Genomic DNA, 27994 nt, shown 5'->3' with positions numbered 1-27994 from the left:
TGAAAAATCAAAAAGGTAATCACGGTCTATATCCCGGTCAATATAAGTCTAATGAAAATAACCGTGAATCATTCAAAACTCTTATTGATTTTTAAGTGTTGTAAAACTGGTTACGTTGTTTCTTTTGAGTAAACATGAACGCGTCTAAAAATTTAGTCAAATCCCTACTTCGACGACCCCAGGATATAAGGTATGTACGAGATATAAATGTGAATTTAGAATTTTGATGGTAAAGGATCACTATTGATGTGTTCTAAGTGTTGGAAATCTCGTCAAGTTGTTTACTTTGAGCAAACATAAACCATTTTGAAATGTAGTTGAACTACATGTGTCAAATATCGCTTGTTTGCAAAAACCACAATAAATTTTGAACAAAATTCTGACATTTTCATGAAACATGGCTAAGAACACTCCTGACTAATTTAGCTTTCAAACAAAAAATAAATAAATTGGTTCATCCGTTCGGGAGCCACGATGCCACAGACAAACACACACACAGACAAACAGATAGACAGACACGTCAAACTTATAACACCCCGTCCGTTTTTGCGTCGGGGGTTAAAAACTATGGAGTAAACAAGCGTTTATCAACACAGAATGTTACATATATGTGATGTTAAAAATTAAAAAAAACACCACCAATAAAAAGGTCTATGGAGTAGCGAACAAGATTCCTTATCGTCTAAGAACTTATCAACACATTTGAGGTGATTCATCACAGGTGCGAATAGGCTTTTCGTGTCTGATGTTAACAAAATAGGACAAAAAATAAAAACGACCGGTCTGGCTCAGTCGGTAGTGCCTGCTAAGCCACGGTTCTGGGTTCGAATCCCGGTAGGGCATTTATTTGTGTGATGAGCACAGGTATTTGTTACTGAGTCATGGATGTTTTCTATGTATATAAGTATGTATTTAGCTATTTAAGTATCGTCGCCCAGCACCCATAGTATTTACAAGACAAGCTTTGCTTAATTTGGAGCTAAGGTGATCTATGTAAAGTGTTCCCAGTATTTATTATTTATTTATTTATTTAGTTGCCTATAATTTACGGAGTTTAAGTCATACCGAGCAACTTTTATTATGGGAATAATCCAAAAATTGCGAAAACTTATTTTCCCATTGAAAATTTCAAGGCCAGGTGCCAAAGTCTATTTTATATAACCTATAGGTACTCAATTAGAAATAATAAAGCGCATCCCGTGGACCCATGTCCCCGGGATGCGCTTTATTATATCTAATATAACATTTTTCAAGTAAATTTCTTGCATAAACAGTCCAGGAAAAATTAAAAACAATAAAAACATTTTTTCAAATGTACTAAACTGGTGTACTGTTTAGTTAAACGGACTAACCGTCCTTGACCTAAATCCCTAAGATAAAAATCTTTACATTTCTTTAGGTAACAAAATAAAAGATAACCCGACCTCATTAGTCCAAGTCCCGGTTGTTTGTCAAAGAACTCATAACTTTCTTACAATGTTTAACGAGAGTAAGTTTTGCAGCATGGTATAGCTACTGTTTGGGGATTATCGTCGAAAGTTTGTAACGTTTGTGTTAGTTTTTAGATAATTGTCTCAGCGCTGGTGGCCTAAGTGCGTTTTCACATTATCCGATCCGATATCGGATGTCCTACCGATATCCCATATATTTACGCCGCCATCTTTGATTTTTTTCCTTTGAAATCCTTCCGACTTCCGATATCGGATCGGATAATGTTACAACTCACTAATGGTAAAAGCATTCCGAAGGGTTCAAACCTCGGTTGCTAATATCTTAAAGTTTTTGGAATGTATACCTACAAAAGGTCATTTTGATACGTGTCAGTTGGTTCTCATAAACTTTTGAGCCATAGTGTATCGTTTGTCCACATTTTAGTTAGTCATAATTAGATTTTTCTCAGAAACGCGGAACTTTTCAGGATTACCAAAAAACAAACCTAACCTAACCTAACCAATCTATAGATGACCTTAATGAAAACCCTGAAAAGTTAACCGTTCAAGAATCTGGTAATCATTAGGTAAATTATGACTTGTGATGATAATGTAAAAGAAAAGGATTCGGTGTGAGTCACTTTATGGTAAAGAACGAAAGAAAACCGATCTACTTAGGTGTACTTTGATCTCTGAGTTGGAATGATAACAGTCGCTTTCTTAAAACTAGTGTCTACGCAAAATCCTAGGTTTGATTGCCAAAACTGACCCCAAGCTGCCTTGCACCGCGGTGGAATATCTGAATAGCGTAAGAAAGAAGAAGAAATGATATAACTTTTAATATGTAATTTTATCAAATCTATGTACTAATTTTTATACTTATTCATAATTTTATCGAAATAATTTTTTATACTGTGAATTGTTTAATGTTATAATGTGAATGTTACCTACCTATTTGGTTTATTTTTAACCCCCGACGCAAAAACGACGGGGTGAATTGTTTAATCTGTGGCATCGTTCCCGAACGGACGAACCGATAATTTGAAAGCTGTTTTAGTCGGGAGTGTTCTTAGCCATGTTTCATGAAAATCGGTCCACTAGGTCGCGGTCGGGGGTTTTTTCAAAATTTTAATTTTGTGGTTAGGTTATAGTTTAAGATTCTATTGATACTGTGTATTCACTACTGCACGGATAAGTTCTTATTTGCAATAAAGATTTAAGTATCGAGTATACCGTGGGGTTGAAAAAGATCCCTCAGTAAAAAGCGTGAGCACAACTGGCTTATAACAATTTATATAATAGCTATGTAACTGCATGTATGTATGTATATACCTATTAAGCTTCAGCACTGAACCAATCTTCAACCAGCGACCAAATCCCCAAGATAATCCAAACCCAATTCCCCAAATTGGCCAGCCCGGGAATCGAACCCTTAATCATTTCGCATGCTAGGGTAAAAAGAGCGGGCTTAGCACGATACGTCTAATAATCCGCACGAGCCTGCCGCGCGACTAGCATGAGAATGTCATGTTTTCGGGGGCTATATATTTGCTAGATGTGGCTGTCTGCCTTATCCGAAGTTGAATCTGTTTATGAAACGATATAAGTGTGTTAAGTAATATTAAAAACATCACTTTTGACGTTGACGGATTGGTCGGTTGTCATAGTTCTTATTCTAATCGGAAATATAATATAAAAAATAGAATTACCTGCAAAAGATTCTTAGACACGGATAACGATACGATACGATATGGATTTTAACTGTCCGAAATAAATGTTTTTTTTTTTTTAACGGATATTACCGATAAATTACCCTCTTGATAAGAGTCATGTTCACAATGTGATATTAAATATATGTATGTATGCTGGAAATCTAGTCAAGATAACATTGTTCATAGAAATGTCTGCCTTTTTTTTAAATACTGTATTATATACATTTTCGTAGAGCGTATGTTATTAAGTACATTTTTTTTGTTTATTGTTTTTTTGAACAATGTAATTTTAGCCGAATACCCTACGTGCAACTTTATTTAACATTATTGAACAAATACCAGTCTAAATACTTCATAGCATCCTCTTCCATTCTACCGCCGGAACTCGGATATTTCATATTTTATATGCTTGGACTAGACTAGGTAATATAGATAAGTATTAAATTAGAATTACTATTGTGTGCCCTTACAGGATGTTACGAACTGACTGCCTTAATTAATGTAACACCTATTATGTACATGACAATGCGCTATTGAATAAATTGAAATTAAATAAATAATAAATAAATAAATATTATAGGACGTTCTTACACAGATTGACCGAGTCCCACGGTAAGCTCAAGAAGGCTTATGTTGTGGGTATTCAGACAACGATATATATAATATACAAACTTATATACATAGAAAACATCCATGACTCAGGAACAAATATCTGTGCTCATCACACAAATAAATGCCCTTACCAGGATTCGAACCCGGGACCGCCGCTTAGCAGGCAGGGTCACTACACGCTAAATTGACTTAGCAGACATGTGAAAACGGTACAAGGACATTGTTAGCGCTCTCTTCTAGTACCTCTACGTCCGTGTACGTACAATCCTGGAATTGTCCTCTCGAAATTAGCGGCGGCTCGTCCTTGCGTTTTTATTGCGCGCCCTTAACGCGAACGTTCGGTTTGGGCTGAGTGCTCATTGTATTTCTTTTATCTGAGTCTACTATTATAATTATTTATTTATTTATTTATTTAACCTTTATTGCACAACATAAAGTACAAATGGCGAACTTAATGCCTTAAGGCATTCTCTACCAGTCAACCATTGGACCAAACAGAAACTTACAATTGGTGCGGAAAATAAAACAGAAATTTAAATAGATATAAGTCACTATCTAAATACTATATGCATCATCAATATACATACATAAATAAGTACAATCATATACATACATAAACTAACTAAAATATATAATATACATATATATAGTACCCATTTAACCATTACTGTCTAACAACGTTGGTGTACCTGCGAGAATATTATAATTGTCGAAGTTCAAAGTATTATCGGCTACTTAAGTGTTCTTGTGAAGAAACCTGTCGACGAAATCGTCTCATCATCATTCCCCTGCCCTTATCCCAGTCATTTGGGGTCGGCGAAACATGTCCTTCTCTTCCATACCTCTCTATCACCCGTCATCTCATCATTCACTTGTTTTCGTTTCATATCATCTTTCACACAGTCCATCCACCTTTTCCTCGGTTTTCCTCTCCCGATCGAAATCGTCTAGACATTCCTAAATGACGACCGGCCTGGCTCAGTCGATAGTGACCCTGCCTGCTAAGCCGTGGTCCCGGGTTCGAATCCCGGTAAGGGCATTTAGTGATGAGCACAAATTTCTGAGTCATGGATGTTTTCTCTGTATAATAAGTATGTATTTATCTATATAAGTAAATGCCTAACTGATCCTTTTTTTTCCATGTTTTAATGTTTTCATTATCAAACAGAGTGTCCACCGGTTATATATGGTATTTTTTCCGTGTTCAGTGGATACAGGCGTGTTCAGTGGAACTCAACATCATAGTGTAATAATGGAATAAATGGACTAGTTACAATTGCCCCCAGTCGAGATTTGCCCCGCTGTACCTACGTAGACAGACACTGCAACACTAATTTAAATTTATCCTAACCAATCATTTTCTTTCCAAACGTAATTTCCTAGCCTTACATCTCATACGATCCCGTTACTTAATTCTGTCCTCTTGGGCATCCACGAAATTACATCAAGGGCTCAAATGTCTAGATTTCTGGGAAAATTGGGAATTTCTGGATGTAGTTAAGCTTGAAGTTTATTAGGAATCTGACCCTGATCGGAATGAAGTTTGAAAAGCAAAATTTTTCCTGGAAAATGCGAATGGCTCTGTGAGAATATTTTTTAATTTTAGTTTAAGTAAATTGTCGGCGTCTAATATAGCGCATCGTTATGTTATAGTTTTTAATATTAAGTTAGGTACAGTTTTGTTTCCGGTTATAACGAACACACATAAATTAAGCTACAATAATAATTATGAAATTTTAAAAGTGTGAAAGAGAATCGGGTCACCTTAGGCGCCAGTACCATATTTATTTATTTATATAAACTTTATTGCACAAATAGTCAAACTTAAGGTGATCTTAATGCCATGAGGCATTCTCTACCAGTCAAAAGATTACAGGCCGTGCGGTGGAAACCAAAGAACAAAAAAAGAAAATCTAGAAATCACCTTACCTTAAACCTTATTACAAAATGTTAGCTTTTGATATCAAAATGGTAATGTACCTATTTATCTATAGCTATAGGTACCTACATTCCACTGTAAATGACATTTTTCAGTGCTCAGAAGGTTTGAAAATAAAGACCTCCAGTTTTCTATTTAGTATACTATAGAATATTAGAAAAATACATTATTCTTTAACAATAATCACCTCTTAGTTAACTTTAATATTTGAAAAGTTAACCTATTTGTAAAAAAAAATTAAATTACAGATTGTGTGAACCAGCTCTAAGCAGACAATTATAATGCCTCTCTATTTGCACCGCTCGCCTGAACCGGGTCTGAAATCCCATCTTTTTTTAATTCGCGCCACGTCCACAGAGGCATAAGACGTCGATTTTACCGGGGATTTGGCCCGAAGATTACTAGGGCCTGTACGGTGACGTCACCAGGGTTGCCAGGCGAAGGAAAAATACGGTAATTTGGGGGCTTAGGTATTATGCAAGAACTAATGACACGCAAAAATATGAAAATTCCAGAATGTAAGCAAAACGTGATAAGTAAGGTCATAAGGTCATAAAAAAAAAGGTTGGGGTAAATGCTTCTTCTACTTACCTACTTAAGGTCAAAACAGATAAGTCATAAGGGGAAGCGTGCCTGGCCTTCACATTTGACAGTTTTACTCATTGTCACAGGTGGTTTTGCGAGTTCATACTTTTGCTACTTACTAGTCACGATAAGTAACTAACTAGTAAACGTATTGACCTCTTACTAGTACTAAACTTACTAGTTAACTAGTAACTAAACTTACTAGTAAACGTATTGACCTCTCAATAAACACATCACTGTTTAAACAGGCCAAACGCATGGCCTGAAATTTAGTATTAAGCTAGAATATAAATAATTTGTGTGCCCTGACAGGGTGTCATGGAAACGAATTGTAAAATTTAAAATCTATGTACATAACTTTTAGAAATAAACATCTAATCTTATCTTATCTCAAATGTGGAGGACAGACACACTTCACAGTATGACACACTTAACCGTATTGACCTTACATGTATATCGTCACTACTTTAAAAAAAAACTTGTATCTTCGTCTGTCAATCAAAAGAAAATTGTAGTAAGTATGTATGGAATGCATATAGACTTACTGCGTTTTAACTTTGAGGAACAGCGTGAGATACGAGATTTTTTAAAAGTAGTGACGGTAGTGTTTTTTAAAAGTAGTGGCGTAGGCGAGAGGCTGGCAACCTGTCACTGCAATGTCACAATTTTTCGTTTTCTTTCAACCCCTTAATTGCCAAGAGTCACACTGAGACTTTAGCAGTTTCATGTGCTCTGCCTACCCCTTTATGGGATACAGGCGTGATTGTATGTATGTATGTATGACGATATAAAGCCTGACCAGAATTATATGACTAACCGCCATATTGAGGAATTTCATTAGAACTATTTTCTTCATACTATACTCAGCTGAAGGGGTAATTAGTTACAATATTTTGATTTTTTTTTAGAATACGGTACAATATATATTTTTTCCACTCAAATGTGGTTCTTTCTCGGTAACCTGGCAACCCTGGACGTCACAAGATGGCGTCTAATTAGACTGGCGACGCGAATGAAAATAGCTAAATTTGCATCTGGGACGGGCTGCAGCCAGGCGGGGCGGGAATGATTTATTTGACAATTACGTGGTCTACCGAGGGGTGGGGACAATAAAAATGTGGAAATCGAATGATTGCAATTACTTTCTTTGTGAAACTGATCGGTGATTGGCGATTGGCCCACTTGATCCTCTTGCCAAGCGTTTTATCGTTGATGCTCCGTATCGTATCGTAATCTTCTTTTTTGTATTGGTGTGACAGAGCCCATTAATGCGTTTTCATTTTCACATTATTCGATCCGGATGTAGGACCGATATCCCATACATTACAGGCGTCATCTTAGATTTTTTTCATTGAAATCCTTCTAACATCCGATATCGAATCGGATAATGTGGAATCTGACTTACGCGTCATTAGATTAATAAATAGTTAGAATGCAAGCGCCATGGAGCGTCAACGATGTCACAATGAGGAGAAATTTTGTTTAACAATACAAATCAAAGAAAAAGAAAAGCAATCGTGTATTTGTGCTTTTTTTCGCCACCGAACACGCAACCACATTTCTTCAAAGTGTTATATTATATTATGTTAATCTTATCTCATGAAAAAGTGTAGGTAGTTATTGCACATGAATTTAAACGTCATTTATCTACCCAAATATCATAAACACTTTATAAAGCGTTCAAAAACCATAGGCAATGACCAGTGTTTATAAAAAAAAAATAACAAAGTTTATTTAAAGTAAGTCGCTAATCAGTCTTACTTAAACATACCAAGATAGAATTTCGTCAAAGAATAGACGAGAACTCTAAAAATGAACACGCTAAAGAGCTAAATGTCTTTATTTCTAGTTAATTCTAGACTTACATTTAAACTAGAACTTGTAATGAGACTTTTAAGTTAAACGCTGAACGCAAAAACGTCCTTATTAAAAGTTTAAGCTTTGTGTGGTAAACTGTGCGACGTTATTTGCATTGGCGTTAAAAACTAAAGATATTGTAAAAGAAATTGTCTTCAAATAATCATAATTTTAAAGGTTGAAATAAAAAAAAAGCGGTAAGATTTGAACAAAGAGGAGAAAACGCAATTCTCTGGGGGCATAGACAAGGTGACAATAGGCTACTTGACCCTTTTTAGGGTTCCGTAGTCAACTAGGAACCCTTATAGTTTCGCCATGTCTGTCTGTCCGTCCGTCCGTCCGCGGATAATCTCAGTAACCGTAAGCACTAGAAAGCTGAAATTTGGTACCAATATATATATTAATCACGCCAACAAAGTGAAAAAATAAAAAGTGGAAAAAAATGTTTTATTAGGGTACCCCCCCTACATGTAAAGTGGGGGCTGATATTTTTTTTCATTCCAACCCCAACGTGTCATATATTGTTCGATAGGTATTTAAAAATGAATAAGGGTTTATTAAGATCGTTTTTTGATAATATTAATATTTTCGGAAATAATCACTCCTAAAGGAAAAAAAGTGCGTCCCGCCCCCTCTAACTTTTGAACCATTATGTTTAAAAAATATGAAAAAATCACAAAAGTAGAACTTTATAAAGACTTTCTAGGAAAATTGTTTTGAACTTGATAGTTGCAGTAGTTTCTGAGAAAAATACCAAAAACTACGGAACCCTACACTGAGCGTGGCCCGACACGCTCTTGGCCGGTTTTTTAAAGTCTGTCTGTATATGATTAAGTACTGTCCAATTAACCGAAATAAAATATTACCATATTTTATTATGACTTAAAAACAGCAAAAAATATTTATAAAGTATACTTTTACGTAACCAGGCGAAAACAACACAGTCATGTCAATCTACAGATTATCTGCGCATCAAGTTATTCTACTCGAAAACAAAATTTTATGACTTTTTAAGTATGAAGGAAATAAAGTTCAATATGTAAGTGATTGTTTTGACATGCAGTAAGGTTCTAATTCGATGACGTCACACGTCGCTGACAGCGTTTTCGGTGGCCAAAATAAATAAAAAATCACACACATTTTTTATCGAAAATACGTAGTCATCGTACACTTTTAATACCCAAAATCGATAAATATTGTTTTTTTTATGTCGATTACTACAGAAGACAATCATTTATTGTGCCTAATTCGATATGAGTCTAGTAGCCTATTGTTTGCGCTAAGATTCTACCGTACATCTTCGATTGATTCTCGACTGGATGGCGATAATATTAATATTTGATAATTTTAACATGCATCAAGTAACCCATATATGCCTATTGGGTCGTTTTGGACCCACTGCAGATAACTCATTCCTACATATTAAAATTACTAGGAGAATTGAGACTGGCACCTCAACCGGTAGAACAAATTATAAGCATAATTATATGGGTAAAGAATATGGGCCAAATTGTCAAATATGAGGTTCAAAACTTTTAATCATGTGTCAAAAGATGACAGTCTATACACTGTACTTTTTATCTTTCTCTTTGACTTATTAAATAAAAATTATGCTTAAACATAACTGATATCCATATTTTTCTTTTAATTATGTGGTTCTTTATTTCGTGCACTGCATCAAATATTTTATTTCAAGTATAGAAAACTATGACGAACATCTCCGGTGATTCGGTCTCAACCATTATGGTGGGGAACGAAGAGCTAGAGTCTGTCAAGCATTACGTGTATCTTGGACATATTCTATCTTTTGACAAAACACACCAGGAGCAGGAGATCTCGAGGAGAACCCAGCTGGGTTGGGCGGCATTCAACAAGTTGGCGGACATCCTCAAACCTGTTAACATTCCACAATGCCTGAAGACTCGCCTCTTTAACCAATGTGTCCTGCCCACCATGACCTACGGTGCCGAAACATGGACGCTCACTAAAAAGGCTGTGCATAAGATCCGAGTTGCACAGAGAGCCATGGAGCGCGCCATGCTCGGTATCAAGATTCAAGATCGGGTGAGGAATGCCGAGATCCGTCGTCGCACCAAGGTGCTAGACGTGGGTTTCGTCATTACCAAACTAAAATGGAGTTGGGCGGGACATGTTGCTAGGCAGAGTGACGGCAGATGGACTAAAATGTTAACAGAATGGTGGCCGCTCACAGATGTAAGAAGCGCTTGGCATCCGTTGGCTCGTTGGGTGGACGACATCCGGAAAATTGCGGGTCACAACTGGATGAGACTAGCTCAGGACCGGGACAAGTGGCGTACTAGAAGAGAGGCCTATGCTCAGCAGTGGGCGATAAAGGGCTGATATGATGATGATGATGATGGGTAAAGAATATGGGCCAAATTGTCAAATATGAGGTTCAAAACTTTTAATCATGTGTCAAAAGATGGCAGTCTATACACTGTGACTACACATTTTAGATCCCTTATAGGGATAAGTTCGCCTTTGTACACCATAACTATACTGTATTTCTATGTCCTAACTTGTCTTATGTACAATAAAGTGTTTACATACATACATACATTTTACTTTGACAGTAAACAATACTAGAGGTAATATTATAAATGGGAAAGTGTGTCTGTTTGTTTGTCCGTCTTTCACGGCAAAACGAAGCGACGAATTGATGTGATTTTTTTAAGTGGAGATAGTTCGTGAGATGGAGAGTGACATAGACTACTTTGTCTCTTTCTAACGCGAGCGAAGCCGCGGGCAAAAGCTAGTTCTGTATATACTCGAACCTCTTTGGTTTCTAAGCAATTGAATTAGGTACACTTGGGAATATATATTATTACAATTGGAGTGAGCAGAAAATAAAATATAAATAATAATTCCTGTCTATCGTAGTCGAGATAATAACATCTCGTATCGCTTTTCTAGTGCTCTAACTAAATTTATCTCCTTTTCATTTAAAAAATTTTTCATATTTTAAAATAACATTTAAGTTACAAGGCCGATTGCCTTTATATTTGCAACGTTTAAAAACGTTTAAAATGAGCTGAAAGATCAGCGACGTGAAGAGTTTTGAGGTAATTTGAGGCACGTTGAGTACAGTAAGTTCTGGCTTCATTGCGCGAAGGTGTGTCAGGAGACAAGCGGTAGCGTTTTACATATTCGTTAAGTGGGAGAACAGACCATCATAAAAAATATACAATACATACGTTCTAGTTCTGTAGCGTCTGTAGGGTAATAGGGTAAACTCGCCTCATTCGGTGAAACGCCTAATTCGGTGAAACAACCAAAAATCGTCTTTCGGAATAGTGCAATTAGGCGTGTCACCGAATGAGGCGAGTTTACCCTAGTTCTCGTTTGTCACATGAAAGACAGTATAATTACGTTAAATGGGTATAATAGAGTAGTAATATCTTTCAATTGGTTTTGGCAGCAAAAATGGTTTAACTTATGGTCAAGCTAACTCTACGATTCATTTGCCGTTTGAAGGTTTATATGTATAAATAAAATAAAAATTTCATGATGCAGATGCACTTATTCACCTCTTTTTTTAAATATCTTAATATAGGTACCTAGTTATTCTCAAAAACGATGCTGATTCTGACTAACAAATTAACTTATTTTGTAAAATATTTTGATGAATTGGGTTTTTGAACTACTTAGTTACATACAGTACAGTACCTATTACCTAGTCTCTGATATCGATTTCATTTTTATGGTTCCGTACCAAAAAGGTACAAAAGGAACCCTTATTTAATTTGAATACATTGTCGTTCACCTCACCTCTTCTTTGTTCATCACCATGACGACCGGTCTGTGCCTGCTAAGCCGCGGTCCCGGGTTCGAATCCCGGTAAGGGGATTTATTTGTGTGATGAGCACAGATATTTGTTCCTGAGTCATGGATTTTTTCTATTCTATGTATATAAGTAGTATTTGTATCCATACTATACTATATATTAATATATATATACTAATATTAGAAATGGGAAAGTGTGTGTTTGTTTGTCCGTCTTTCACGGCAAAACGGAGCAACAAATTGATGTGTTTTTTTAAGTGGAGATAGTTGAAGGGATGGAGAGTGACATAGCTACTTTTTGTCTCTTTCTAACGCGAGCGAAGCCGCTTGGAAAAGATAGTATTATATAAGTATATATTTAAATATATATATGGTTGTCTGGGTACCCACAACATAAGCTTTGAGCTTACCGTGGGACTGTGTAAGAAGTCCTATACCTAATATAATATTGAATAATTATCTTCTGTAACTTGCACCATTCGCGACACGGGCCCATGATGGATGCCCAGTTCTCGTGGAAAAATATCGGAATATTAAGCCAGACAATGATTTAGGGCCTCCTACTGAACCCAGGGCACGCGAGTACCGCACTAAATTTGTTAATAAACTGTAACTTTGTTGACGTGACTTTGAGAAAACGGGGTCCGCGATTTTGGTTGTTATTTTTAGGGTTTTTTTGGGTTTAGTCGACAAGTACTGCCTTTGTGTATGGCAGTCGGCCAGTCTTCAGTTTAAATCAGTAACGACTCCTAAATATCTATATAGGAGTAGGTATATAAAGTAGCTTTACGATATTTACAAATCTGGAGAAATACCTCTGGAGTTGCTGGCGACCCTAGGAACGAGACGTCAATGAACTACAACCAGTGGGCCATATCGTCACTACTTTGAAAAAATCTCGTATTTCACGCTGCTCCTCAAAGTTAAAACGCAGTAAGTCTACGAGTATATGCATTCCATACATACATACTACAATTTTCTTTTCATTGACAGACGAAGATACAAGTTTTTTTAAAAGTAGTGAAGATATGCTTGCTTGCATCATTTAATCATTTATGATTTAACAAAAAATGCATCAAAATAGTCGCCTAAGTGTTACAGCAGGGTTAGCATGATTGCCGCGAGAGTATGTCGCCGTGAGATAGATCACACGTCTTCATCGAATTGTATTAATGACATAAGGACGGGTAGTCTCTCTCGCGACAATTATGTGCTAACCTTGCAGGTCGATTCACAATTTTGACGCTAGCGCGAATGGAATGAATGAGTGAATTAAAATATCTATGTGTGCTTTAACATTCACTAATAAAATGGTGGCTCTAATCGTATGCCGATGCAGTCTGTTGTCACTCACACAATAAAAGTTTCATACTTTTCATTCGTACCAGCTTTCGTAAAAAATGAGCTATCACTTGATTTCAATTTGAACAACCTAAATGAGTTTGGTTGTGTTGTTTATCATCTCAAATATCCTGTTAACCGTTTAAGTGACACCCTCGTAATGTTGGCCATGCCAGTAATCGGTAAACAGTCTGATGACTAGCCCTTGTTTGCCGAGCTAAGCCTTGCCTTGATACATCCATGTTAAACTTAGCTTGAGAAACGATATCTGTATCAATACTGACATTACTGACAAAATATTTTTGCGAATTAAAGAAAAAGGACTCGAACCTGTGACCTCCCGGAACACCGGTTTAGCCGTTCATATGTGTAAAAATATACCCATGCTTTCCCTCAACAGTGTATATTTTTCAAATTTTCCTTTAATTTTAAAATTTGTAGTATTGTTTACTGACGTTTCTGCTTGATAAAAAAACAATATGGTTTGTACTTAATTTTTTGGCTTCTAAAATCAACCATCCGGGGTCCATAAACATATACTTAGGGTGATTCTGTAAGTACCACCCAATCTTTGCATAGTGACTAGAATCAGAATACGCTTTTTTAAACAGTTGACGAGCTCTTGCTCCTTTTTAAAATGTCGGGAATTCGCCAGATAAACAGATAGTTTACAAATTATTTTTCAATCCAATAAAGTCGGCAGTTTGGCAAAAAACTTGCCATTTCTCATTTTCACCGATTTCACGCATTACCACTAACTCTATTGTAAACAGTGCCATTCCAAACACTTTGTATACAATGCCATTACAGATTGTGGAAAGTTTCCAAAAAGGTTTCTAATATTTCACAAAAAAAGATTTCTCCATCGGAAACTTAAAGTTTCACATCCCATTCAATGTAATAACTTCTCGAATTTAATTTTATATTTATCTTATAAATATATTTTTTTATTTGATCATTTCTTTTTTTTGCCATTTTTTTTATTTTGTTTTTTTTAGGGAATTTTAGGTCAATTGTATTCAGAATCACGAGTACTTTCAATCTCACTGGGAGGCAAAAAGTGTCCCAGAATTTCCATACATTTTAGTTACTTTCCTCTTTTGTTAGGAACAACGTACGGAAAATGGTAACAAAATAAGAAAAAATCGTATGGGACCAATTTTTTAACTACTAGGATTGAAAAAGCTAGTGATTCTTTCTGAGTAGAAATTGCATTTTTTTTTCAAAAATATCACATTTCGACGACGGGGCGTTGTAAGTTTGACTTCGTCTGTTTGAAAGCTAGTCTAGCTAAGCTAAGCTATTTTTATTTTGTATCGTGGTTATATTGTATTTAATTTAATTTCTAGAATAGTTTATAAGTACTATCTATTCTTATACAAGATTTGCAGCTACAAGCTGGCAGCTGGTTTCCAAAGTTGTAACTTGTTTACTATTAGGATCCGGCTACGTATGTACTCGGCAAACTTGCTCCAGTTTCCAGGTTACTTATGTGTTGAGAGATACGACCTGCTTTGAACTTAAGATACGTCAACAACGCTTTTAATCAATACTAGCTTTTCCCGCGGCTTCGCTAGCGTTAGAAAGAGACAAAAAGTAGCCTATGTCACTCTCCATCTCTTCAACTATCTTCACCTAAAAAATTACGTCGAGTCGTCGCTCCGTTTTACCGTGAAAGACGGACAAACAAACAGACACACAGTTTCGCATTTATAATATTAGTATGGACTGGCTTTTGCCCGCCGCTTCGCTCGCGTTAGAAAGAGACAAAAACTAGCCTATGTCACTCTCCATCCCTTCCACTATCTCCACTTAAAAAATCACGTCGATTCGTCGCTCCGTTTTGCCGTGAAAGACGGACAAACAAACAGACACACACACTTTCCCATTTATAGTATTAATATAAAATAATATAATATATAATAAATATATTATGGGTGGATGGATGGATGAATTTCTAAAATCTGTTATCTCTCTGTGTTGTGTTTGTGTGTTGTTTTATAAATTCAATCTTTTTTGGTTATGAGTTTAATTCAATTCAGTCACCGGCATAAATATGTGATGATTTCTATTATACCTTGTCACATTAACGTCTTGTTTGAGACTTGAGGCGCGCGCCGCGTCGCTTAGGGCGCGTCTTACGTCCTTCCTATACAAAATGTACTGAGGAGACGTTTTTTAAATTACACTCGGGCGGCGCGGCGCTAACATTCGTTCCGCGTCTTGCGACATGCGTCGCCTGTGTGTGAATAGTCGCTGAGACGTCACTTTTGACACTGAAAATTTTTGGATATATGTACCTTGAAGTTCGAATCTGTTCATTATTTACTGTCTTGTTTAAGTAGTGAACCACTGTAATTGCAAAACTATTAGAACAGAATTTACCCCGGTATGAAGCCTTTGAACGTAGCGATGGGCCTGATGTTTGATACCGCTGTACCTTATATTTTCCGACATGCAAAGAGATGTCAGGTGACTGTACCAACATCGTGTTATAAAAAACTTCAAAGCTAAACCCAAGTAACAGAATAGCCCCCCGTAAAGGTGTCAACACAGCAAGACTGAGACAATCCAGCGCTGAGACAAATTAAACGTACATAGGCCGCGCTCTAGCACTCTCCACTAGTGTTGGGACACAGTGATCTAGTCACTCTAGGTTCGTCATCGATAAACTTAAAATAATGTAGCTATGTAGATAACATGTGAAAACTTAGGTAAGCCGTATTTTATTTATGGTATGACAATGCAAATTCAAAGAAATGTAATGAAATTTCTCGTTTGCCCATTAACAAACTGTGTTCTAAATATGTTTAATATCAGTGATCAATGTATTATAAAAGCTTAAAGTATAGCCTCGCGTAAAGGTGTCAACACAGCAAGATTGAGACAATCCAGCACTGAGACAAATTAAACGCACATAGGCACTCTAGGTTACCAATAAACATAAAATAATGTAGGTATGTAGATAACATGATAGTGAAACGGATCCCAGGCTCCCATGAGCCGTGGCATGCCGGGATAACGCAAGGAGGATGATGATGTAGATAACATGTGTTAACGTAGGTAAACTACATTTTATGGCATGACATTGCAAAGTCAAAGAAATCTTTATGATTTTTTTACGTTTGCCCATTTGTTTGTTTGTATTCTGAACATGTGCATTATTACCATCGTATAAGTATATTATGAATGAAATGGAGTTTAAAAGCCGATGTATGATTTTGATTCAAGTATTTTTGTACTCTAAAAATTAAATGTCTTTAACTTGACAAGGACTTACATAAAAGTTCAGCAAAACACGCTAATTATTGAAAATCTAAAGTATCGTGACATTAATTTTCAAAATATCGACAAACCTATCGATAGTATCCCATCCCTTCAAGAACAGAGCTGCAGCATGCACTCGGCACAATGGCGACACGAGAAACATACAAATACATATCGCCCGAGGGCCGTAATCTCATTCCGTGTCGGGACTTTATTTTATCGATGTTTTTGTCTGCGCGGTTTGCTCCGTATTTTGAGATGGTAACAGATATTTTGTAAGAAAACAGAGCATTTTTCTTTGTGTTTTACCACATTTTTAATACCACGTCACCGTCGGTAGCAAACAGGTATACGGTCCACCTGATGGAAAGCGGTCACCGTAACCTATGGACGCCTACAACTCAAGGGGTGTCACATTCGCGTTACCGACCCATTAGATACCTGAGTTGATAGATCTAGCTAGGCGTATACTTAGTAAAACTTAGTTATGATTACCATTTGTCATCAGTGTCTTTTTAAGCGTACGTAGCTAGTTCTTCCTATTGTTCTTGAGTATTTGCATTATAAGAGGGAACTTGACTGTTTTTAAAATAAAATATTTTATACTCTGCGCAGAATAAAGCATCAGATAATTATTAGAAAAACATGGACAGAAGTTATTTTTAAATTGAATTTCTGTTTAAAGTAACTGAATTGACCGTAACGTCACTCAATTCGACTTTATATTAATTCCATAGAAAGTCGTTCAAATTCGTTGATTTGACTAGGAGGCAAGTAGCCTACTGTAGGTAGGTACACGATATGGCACTCCATAACCTGCAATCAACCAGTACAGTCAACCAATTTGATTCCTAGGCCACTATGGAACTTTGTCGCAATAAGTACTAGATAGTTGATAGAATGATAGGAATAACGTCAAAATAACGTGTCAAACGATTATCAGCTTTCCGATCATAACATGAAATAAAAGAAAAGAGTTTGTAAATGTTTTTGCTCCATGACATGAACAGAAAAAGAAGACAGTGACAATTGACGTCAACATTGTTAACATTCTGTCATCAATTTTATTTATACATTATGATTTTATTTCACCAAATATTTTGCTGATCAATTTAATTTCTGTGTTGAAACCATTAGAAAACGTTTGCATTCTTTGGGGCTCTATCACAGGCACTATGCGAAGAATGAGACAAAGACGTCAGATTAGCTTTCGCCCGGGAGTATCTGGACTTCGATTGGACGAATGTTATATTTTCACATGAGAAAACCTTCCAATCTAGTGACACAGGTCGTCTGCACTTGTGGCGATACGACAACACTCGTTACACCGAAGATCACGTTGTTCCTAACCACGGGTCAGGCTGCGTCAGTGTTAATCTATGGGGCTGAACGAGTCTGGCAGGTGAATTTGCTGATATGCCTCCTCGATCAAATGCAACAGATTATCTGTATATTTTGGAACAAATCATGCTGCCAACTGTTCTTAACTTCTATCCGCAAGATAAGGTGCCTCCAGTTTGCAACAAATGTGGCAAAATGAAAATCAAATGAGAAGTCGCGTCGCGGGCTGCTCTAACAGAACATTGTCAACAAGTTTGGGAGTCACTGCGGGCCTTAGACATTTGCACGGATTTAGTGGGCTCAATGCACAAGCGACTTCTAAACGTAATGCAAAGTGAGGGTGTATTTACGCGTTATTAAAGTTATTGTGCTTCGATTCATTTGTGATGAATATCTATTAAAACTTTTGCATAGTTTGTTGAAATTCTGTTTTTGTTAGTGTATACCTAATCCTGTCTGTTTTTGAGTAATTAAAGTATTTATTTCTCTAATATATTTTTAAGCTTCTACAAAAACATCATAGATACTACGGAATATTGAAGTTAATTTATCCAGAAAATTATACTTGAATAAATATTATTGCGATTTGAGAAAATTTTTTTACCTCCTTAAAATGGTCACCAGACTCCCGTGGCCTGTTTCAGTGAAGTTTTCACATAAAAATAAATTTCCATTTCGATATTTAATAAAATAATTTATTGATACACAAGCAAGCTTTGCTTCTCTTCTGCGCACTCTTCAAATTCCTTATCGGTGACTATATTTCCGAGGTCATATAACCCGGCAACCGTCAAATAAAGTGTGAACAGGCATCTTCTGGGCGAGCTCACTCCATCGTAGGCCGTCTTTGCCTTTGGTTAGTCTGTGGCCAAGAGTAACCTTATTTATAATTTAAAAAAAGCAAACTCCTTTCCTCAACCTTTCCTATTCATTATCGTTGACACATGTTCGCAAGTCGAGATGTCAATATGACATGCATTGCGCATGTCATAAACGTGTCATAAAAGATTTGTCATGTAAAATGTCACAAATTGATTCATTGCGACATGGTTCTAGAGTGGCCTAGGAATCAAATTGGTTGACTGTACACGATTAGGTCCGACAAACTTTATATAAGTTTTGCAAAACCTACTCTAAATCCCTAATATTTTAATTTATGGGACATAACAAGCAAATAAGAGCTTATTAATCGTATTGCTCTTTTTTTAACGAAGTATTATGTATGAAAGTATTGTAATTAATCATCATCATCATCATCATATCAGCCTTTATCGCCAACTGCTGAGCATAGGCCTCTCTTCACGCCATGTATCCCGGTCCTGAGCTAGTCTCATCCAGTTGTGACCCGCAATTTTGCGGATGTCGTCTACCTCTCTATCTCTATTTGTTCTTCAGAAGCGAGCAGTGAGGGCAATATATAACTTAAGCCCGCTTACCTCGCTAAGAGACCGTTTTAGGGAAGTCAACATCATAACACTGCCCTCGCTTTTTATTTATGAAGTTATCATGTACGCCAGAAAAAAATATTTAAATTATAAAAAAATTGCGACATACATAATTACAATACACGGAACAAAAATAAACTTGCAGTGCGCCGCATACGGTTGGCCAAAGTGAGGAAGTCGTTTATAGGCCAATCGATACATTTTTACAATAAGATACCTAGTCACATTACAGACTTACCAGACCAAACGTTCAAAACAGTTGTAAAAGCACGATTAACTGAAAGATCTTACTATAATGTGTCAGACGATTTGAAGGACAAACTTGTTTGGGTGAATTGCAAGATTGTAACTTTAGAATAAATAGGCATTACTGTACTAGTAATAAGTGCAGTAGTTATTAGTAAGTAATAACAGTTGTTTTAGTTATAGGGAAACCTGACGGACATAAGTGTATCTTGCATACTTATATGGGAAATAAATAAATAAATAAATACCCATTGTAATAACAGTTGTTTTAGTTATAGGGAAACCTGACGGACATAAGTGTATCTTGCATATAGGTAATATGGGAAATAAATAAATAAATACCCATTGTTATATTGAATGCATGTGTTGAACGTTAGCAGATGCGTCAAATTCGCGGTAAGTCTACCCAATAACGTCACCCAGAGGTAACGTAGTAACTCACTTCGGGCCGAGTCGTAAAAACCGTCGCTCGTAAAATCGACCTCGGAGCTTCACAAGGAATGACAAATTACTTTTTGAGTTATTTGGTAAAGTTTTTGAGCGATCGGAGGAGTCAAGGTCAAGGTTTCTCGGTATAAATGTTGTAACACGAGAAAACCGAAGAATTTTGACAGCGTATTCCTGATTACATCTTAATTATGGAATTAATCTCACTATCCTCATTGTTGGGTGACTTATCTTATCTTATCTTATCTTAAATCTGCGGGGTCCTTCCGGATACACTTCGACCCATCGGGATCTTTTGTGCAATTACCCCCTTCGATCCTAAGATCCTTCAGCTGTTCAGGAGCTTCTCGACCATCTCTACGTATCGGATGATGAGGCTCATGGGTAGCTCTCTGAAGTCCTTTGGTACCAGGTAGTCTGCTCCAAAGTTCCTCATTCTTTGTCTGGCGAGGGCGTGACATTCACACATTAGATGTCTGACGGTCTCTTCCTCTTCGCCACACATGCGACAATCAGTGTTGTCAGCGTGTCCCATCTTGGCCAAAATTCCTTTGACCCCGTAATGGCCCGTGAACACCCCAGCTTCAAAAGGAATGACAAATTACTTTTTGAGTTATTTGGTAAAGTTTTTGAGCGATCGGAGGAGTCAAGGTCAAGGTTTCTCGGTATACATGGTGTACACGAGGAAACCGAATAATTTTAAAAGAGTATTCCTGATCACATCTTAATTATGGAGCATAATCTCACTATCCTCATTGTTACGAGGGTCATGCCAAAAGAAGTTAGATACTCCATGGTCATTTGATCGATACTGGCCAGTTATACACCATTGTAAAGGTAGGTTATTTGCTTATAAATTTAAAAATGGAACACTTGGAAATTCTTAGGATTCTTTTTTTAATTATTTTTTTTCTAAATAATTTTGGCGGGAATTTTCCGCAACAATGGAGCTTACTGGACGTGATTTTCGTGTTATGATATATTATGACTTTAAAAAAGGTTTAACACCTCAAGAGTGTTTTGAACTTTTAGTCTCGACTTTTGGAGAGTCTGCGTGTTCACGTGCAACTGTTTTTAATTGGTTTGCTGAATTTAAAAGAGGACGGGAGAGCTTTAAAGATGAGGCGAAGACCGGACGGCCGCCAACCGCAGTCACTGAAGAAAATGTACAGGCTGTGGAAAAAAATATTCGTGCGAACCGACGAATTACATATGTAGAGCTCGAACGTGAACTGGGCTTTGGATCAGCAGCATTGCAAACTATAATTCATAGTAAACTGTCTCTTCATAAGCGTTTTTCAAGATGGGTGCCGCACAAGCTCACCGATTTATAGAAACCCCGTCGCATGGATTGGTGCAAATTTATGATAGATAAATTCGACGCAGGCGAGAAAAAAAACGTATATGATATACTTACAGGTGATGAAACATGGCTATATAACTACGATCCCGAAACAAAGCGACAGTCCACAGTATGGTGTTTTGTAGATGAACCGACGCCAACAAAATGTCGCCGAACCCGAAGTACACAAAAACAAATGGTTGCCTCATTTTTCTGCAAGACGGGACATATTGCTACAATAGTGCTAGAAGATCAAAAGACAGTTAATTCAGAATGGTATGTGACAGTTTGTGCCCCAAGAGTACTGTCAGCTTGGTGTGACAAGCGGCCGAAGTCAGGAACCCGGCACCTGCTCTGGCACCACGACAACGCTGCCCCGCACACTTCCGCTAGAACACGTGACTATTTCAGCTCAAAAAACGTGACTATTCTGCCCCACCCCCCATATTCCCCTGACCTAGCCCCCTGTGATTTTTACCTTTTTCCTAAAATTAAAGAAAAATTAAAAAGAAATAGATTTGAGAACAAAGAAGACGCCCTGGCTGCGTATAATTATGAAATTTCTGAGGTGTCTAAAGAAGAGTGGTCATCGGTATTTTCTAAGTGGTTTAGACGGATGAAAACGTGTATACGTGTTCACGGTGAATACTTCGAAAAAATAGATAGCTGTAATAAAGAATAAAGTATGTAAATTTTGAGTATCTAATTTCTTTTGGCATGATCTCGTAGGTGTCAAACTGTGAGCAGAAATTTAGGCCTTTAAGAAATTAGGTTTTAAAAAAATGACAGAACTCATTTGAAGTGCCACTTTTATGAATAAAATTTGCTTTTTATGTTGAAAATAAAAATACATAAAAAAAATTTTTTACAAAATTTGCTCAGATTTCCATTCTTACCAAACTTTACTATTTCAACACTTGAGAGTCAAATACTGATTTTTAAGGATATACGTCTTCACAGTGACCTTCGCACTTTTTAATAAACTCAAATCTAGTTACGGAACTGAAATTGTGATTCCTTTAAAGTCAAATAAAGCTTCCAAATATAATAAAGCAACTTCGGACCAAAACTTGGAGAAGTCACTTTAATTTTTAATCCTTTAAAAAACAAATGAACCTCCGAATTTCAAGGAAATTCCTGTCTCTGTCCTAATTATATGGCAAGCCTTTGAGGTTCCTTTGAGCCTAATTTAAGGGGAATAGCAATTATTATTCTTTGTATTCCTGTGAAGTTCAGTTTGACTACTCCTTTTGTTCCTGAAAAAACATTTTTAAGTGTCAAAGATTTGGTTAGTGGGTGGTACCTATGTATTTTTAACGAATTAATGATATGTAAAATCGATTTTCCATTATTTGTTCAATTAAATCATAAATAGGTACATATAAAGTATGCCTTTGACTGTTACCTCGTACCTGTATGAAATTTTATAATAAGTAAAGTAAACTTCATTTTAAGGTCGGCAACTTGCAAGTGGGTGAATCAACTTTTCTTTGCCAGCAAAATTTCGCATACTTCGACTACATGTGGTCAGAAAATTTAATTGGGATTTAGTGTAATTAATGTTTATAACATAATAGTAGTGTTACTACTTAAAAAATACAAGTTAAAATATTTTCTATGAAAATAATTTAATTTGTTCTTAGAGTATGAATGGCAGCGCCATCTCTCTTCGCTAGCTTGTAATCACCTGAGTTGATTCAGCTAGGAGGTCGAACCATACTGTTCTACCTCAGGGATGGCAGAGGGCGCCACGAGCCTTCGGGAATGTCATATACTTGGAAATTTCGACCCTTGCCTTCGTGCACCGATGGCCGAGTGGTTCAGGCATTCGCCCGGTAAGCGGAGTACGCTGGTTCGATTCCAGCTCGGAACACTGGAGGCCTTGGTCACTTTTTCTTTGTATATGACATTTATTTAATGTTTACAACATGTAATTATAGGATGGGAGGATTTTGTATGAAAAAAATGTCTCTTGGACATAGCTGTCACATATTTTTTAATTAAAAATGAATCTCTTTTAAATTTTTTAATTAAAAATGGTATACGTGAAATAAGGATCTTTATTCACGATGGTAAGGTTAAAAATCACAAAAGTAGACCTAATAATAAGTAAGGGTAATTCTTGCAAAAAGCAAGAAAAAATTGATTCACCCAAGTAACATATCTATAGGCTACGATGACTGCTTACTATCAAACGAGTTGTTTGCCGCCGACGTGGTGTAAAATAATTTTTAAGAAAAAAAAACCGCCTTCCTTTGGGGTTCTGATGATAAACACTTTCAAATGTTGGATTATGTTATCAATTCGTCTGTTATTCGATGTCTCCGTCATTTCTGAACCAATTTTGAAATTTGGATGATTTTGAAGTACTTGCAGATGAGAATGATTATCAGAACGGAACTCTAACCAGGGGCGGCTCACTCTTCATCAGCAGTTCCACTGCACCAAATGTCACTGTTCTGGACGTAAGTGCATGCTGTTCTTATAAAAATACCAAAGTCACTATAAGTGTGTCGTTCAGATTTGAGGAGTTCCGTTCTGACCATCATCAGCAGTTCCACTGCACCAAATGTCACTGTTCTGGATGTAAGTGCATGCTGTTCTTATAAAAATACCAAAGTCACTATAAGTGTGCCGTTCAGATTTGAGGAGTTCCATTCTGACCATCATCAGGATTCAGGAGTTCCACTGCACCAAATGTCACTGTTCCGTACGTAAATGCATGCTGTTCCTTTAAAAACACAAAAATCACCATATGTATGCCTTTCAGATTTGAGGAGTTCCCTCGATTTCTCCAGGATTCCACCACCAGAACTGGGTTCTGAGAAAAATGGGACCAATCTGTATGCATATACATTCAATCAAAAAAAAAATTCTAAATCGGTCCAGTAACGACGGAGATATCGAGGAACAAACATTTAAAAAAAATACAGACGAATTGAGAACCCCTTCCCTTGAGATTTGGAAGGCGGTTAAAAACATATTTGACTAGGATTTACACATAATCTATATACAGGGTGGCCCATTCAAATCGGTCAGTATGGGAAAGTCTGAAACTATAAGACATACGAAGATTTGTTCTTAGGAACCATGTCACCGATTTTGATAAAAAGAAAAACTGCATTCATACAATTAAAAAAAAAGGTGTACCCAGCTGGGGAATCGAACCCGGTTGTTCTGAAAAAATAAACTTACACTATTTCTATTCAGATATCGTTTGTGTAGGTCTTAAGCAGTAAATATCTCTAAGAAACATAATGTCTAAAATGAATAAAATGCATTTTTTTCACATACTTTCATTTATCATAGTAGGTGTTCAAAGTGACCACCGTCTTTTTCAATACAATATTCAACAGGTAACGATCTTACTATTGCATTTTGTATCTTCATGTGGTGAATCTACGTTAAAGTTGACTCTATGGCTACTTTTAGGTCTTCAACGGTGTTATAGCTATTTTTGTACACTGTTGTAAAGATGAAGTGAACTTGCTGAATATTGTAACGGTGGTCACTTTAAACACCTACTATGATAAATTAAAGTATGTGAAAAAAATGCATTTTATTCATTTTAGACATTATGTTTCTTAGAGATATTTACTGCTTAAGACCTACACAAACGATATCTGAATAGAAATAGTCTAAGTTTATTTTTTCAAAACAACCGGGTTCGATTCCCCAGCTGGGTACACTTTTTTTTTTAATTATATGAATGCAGTTTTTCTTTTTATCAAAATCGGTGACATGGTTCCTAAGAACAAATCTTCGTATGTCTTACAGTTTCAGACTTTCCCATACTGACCGATTTGAATGGGCCACCCTGTATATCTTTTTTTATGAAATAGGCAGCAAACGAGCAGGCGAGCCGCCTGATGGGAAGCTGTCATCACCGCCCATGAGCCACTTATGCGTTGCCGACCTTTGAGAACCCTAAATACCTGCTTTTTTATTTGAAAATTATTTTGCAAAAATAAGTGAAGATTTCTGTACCTTGTCGCTTTTAATCATTTGACAACTTCGTAAGACATTTCAAACAAGATGTTAATGTGACAAGGTATATACAGAAATCATCACTTATTTATGCCCGTGACTGTACTCAAGCTTGAGCAGTTTCATGAGTTCTGCCTACCCCTGTTACGAATACAGGCCTGATTTCAAGTACCTATCAAATATGAAAACAGCTGTCAGGGGCACATTTCTCGAAGCTATAATTTACAATTTACAAGTGGTTGTCAATGTCTAATATGACAAGTTGGAAAGAGACTGCCGCTTGTAACTTGTAACTTTCAGTTTTGACAAATGGGCCCTTACTTTCATTTTTATACATCCCTAAAGTTGGTAGGTATGTTTACCATCACTTCCTCAATAATAAATCAATAAGTACCAAAATTGGGGCACTTACATCCATCACCGGTACTGCTAAGTCATGTGCCTATTTAGTCTTAGGGAAATAGTGATTTAGTAAAAAGCTTTGTATGGCGACGCCTTAAGGTGGGCCGCGTGAAAGCTAGTGGTGCTTTTCATAGGGTAATTATGTGAAAAATGTTAATGTTTTCCATGGTTTCTTGATTTTTTTTTATTAAACTACCTTTTTGTGCTATTTTGTTCTTGCTTATATAAAAAAAAAAAAATAAAAAAATAAAAAAAAATATAAAAAAAAATAATTTTTAAATAATTTTTATGTTTAAATGTTTGTTTATATGTAAAATGTGTGATAATATGGATTTTTTTATCTGAAATAAATGAATTTTATTTTATTTTTTTTTATTTTATAATACTCTTTCTCTTGTATATGATACTTAAATTAAGTATCTAAAGCTACAGCAAGCGTTGGTGGCCCAGCTTTAAGAGCGTGCGACATTCAATCCGGAGGTCGCGCGTTCGAACTCCGGCTCGTACCAATCAGTTTTTCGGAACTTATGTGCGAAATGTCATTTGATATTTGCCAGCCGCTTTTCGGTAAAGCAAAACATCGTGAGGAAAATGGAGTTAGAAGGTCAGACGGCAGTCGCTTTCATAAAACTAGTGGCTACGCCAAATCTTGGAGTTATTTGTCAAGGACCCCAGGCTTCACTGAGCCGTAGCAAATGCCGGAATAACGCAAGGAGGACGATAATGATGAAACTACCTTTATTGTGGGTTTTTTTTCTTGCTTATAATAATCATTTTCTTGTACTTACATGTTAAATTAAGTATCCATAGCTACATCGCACAGATTACATAGATCAAGCAAACCTGTCGACTTAGCGTGCTAAAGGAACTCAGTCAGCTTGCAGCTTTTGCCCATACATTTTTGTAGGTAAGTAGAAGTCACAGATGTCATATATACCATAGATCAAGCAAACGTATCTACTTAGCGTGTCAAATGAACTCAGTGAAATCCACTGAGTTGTCCGTCTTTACTCGCAGCTTGCAGCTTTCGGGCGTCAATTTTTGTAAGTTGAAGTCAACCAAAACATAAAAAATGCCTCGTTACGTGATATTCGATTGCAACAACACAAAAATTATGAACAATCAAGAGCCTGAGACATATTTAAAATTACAGGCAAGAATCAACTTCAGTACAAAATTTGACACGCTCGGCCCCTATACATATATATGAATTTGTTTCTTCTATCTAAATTAAGTTCTGTGGTAGAAGTCAAGGAAAACATAAAAAAGTCCTCCTTACGTGATATTTAATAGCAACAACACAAAATAAGTGAACAATCGAGAGCCAGAGACACATTTCCTATAACAGGTAGGTTATGTAACAATTTTAGAACGACACGCTCGGCCAAATATCATCATATTTCAACCAATTCACACAAAATCAAAATATATACCTATATTTAAAGTCACATACAGATCGAACGCGATTAATTAACATAATTTTACCTTTTTCCCAACTTTTCGGCCAGGTTGCACTGGCCGTGGTCGCGGGAGTTATATACCTTAACTTTTCTCAAGTATCATTCTATGCATAGGTGAAAAGCGCATGAAAATCTGTTTAGTAGTTTTTGAGTTTATCGCAAATACACAGACGCGGCGGGGGACTTTGTTTTGTCAGGTGTATTGACGAGTTTAATCAAAGAAAGAGGTAATTTGGGCCAGCCACTTATTTCTTAATATAAACTTCAATACACGTGAGGACATTAAAGCTACACGTGTATATAAATATAGATTTCAACGATCAACGACATCTAGGTCTAATCGTAAAAAGACGATTTTGTATACGTATAAGACGTCGCCGTGGCACCTCGTTTTCAATACGACAGTAAGTAAGTATATGACTGATAGCCAATTAGTCACCCAAAATTCATATAAGTTTTTTTAACAAAATTTGAGGGAAAAAATGGTATATACGAGTATTACGGTAGCTATACTCTACTCGATCTTCAAAGTACTGATTAGAATAACTACGAGTATATTATGGGTCTCTTTAAGTAGGTATAATATGCTTCCAATTTTATCATTATCACTTATCCAAGTGGATAAGATAAGACATCTATCACTCTCACACTGACAAGTGACATACTTGCCAAAGCGTGACATGATACCTACGTCCTTTGCTTTATCCACATAGATAAGTGATAAAATTGGAAGCATGATACGCCGGCTGGATGACGTAAGGTTATTTTAGTTTCTAT

General features: G+C 36.5%; 1 protein-coding gene across 1 annotated transcript in view; it reads right to left on the bottom strand.

The window, feature by feature from the left end:
• Positions 1 to 27994, bottom strand: part of LOC125237420 — a 411697-nt gene that overhangs the window by 303757 nt on the left and 79946 nt on the right. The gene's annotated exons all lie outside the window — the stretch shown is intronic.

Source organism: Leguminivora glycinivorella, chromosome 21 (genome assembly GCF_023078275.1).
Source record: "Leguminivora glycinivorella isolate SPB_JAAS2020 chromosome 21, LegGlyc_1.1, whole genome shotgun sequence".
NCBI lineage: Eukaryota > Metazoa > Arthropoda > Insecta > Lepidoptera > Tortricidae > Leguminivora > Leguminivora glycinivorella.
The sequence above is the reverse complement of the archived record's forward strand: the minus strand, read 5'-3'. Positions and strand labels throughout refer to the sequence as shown.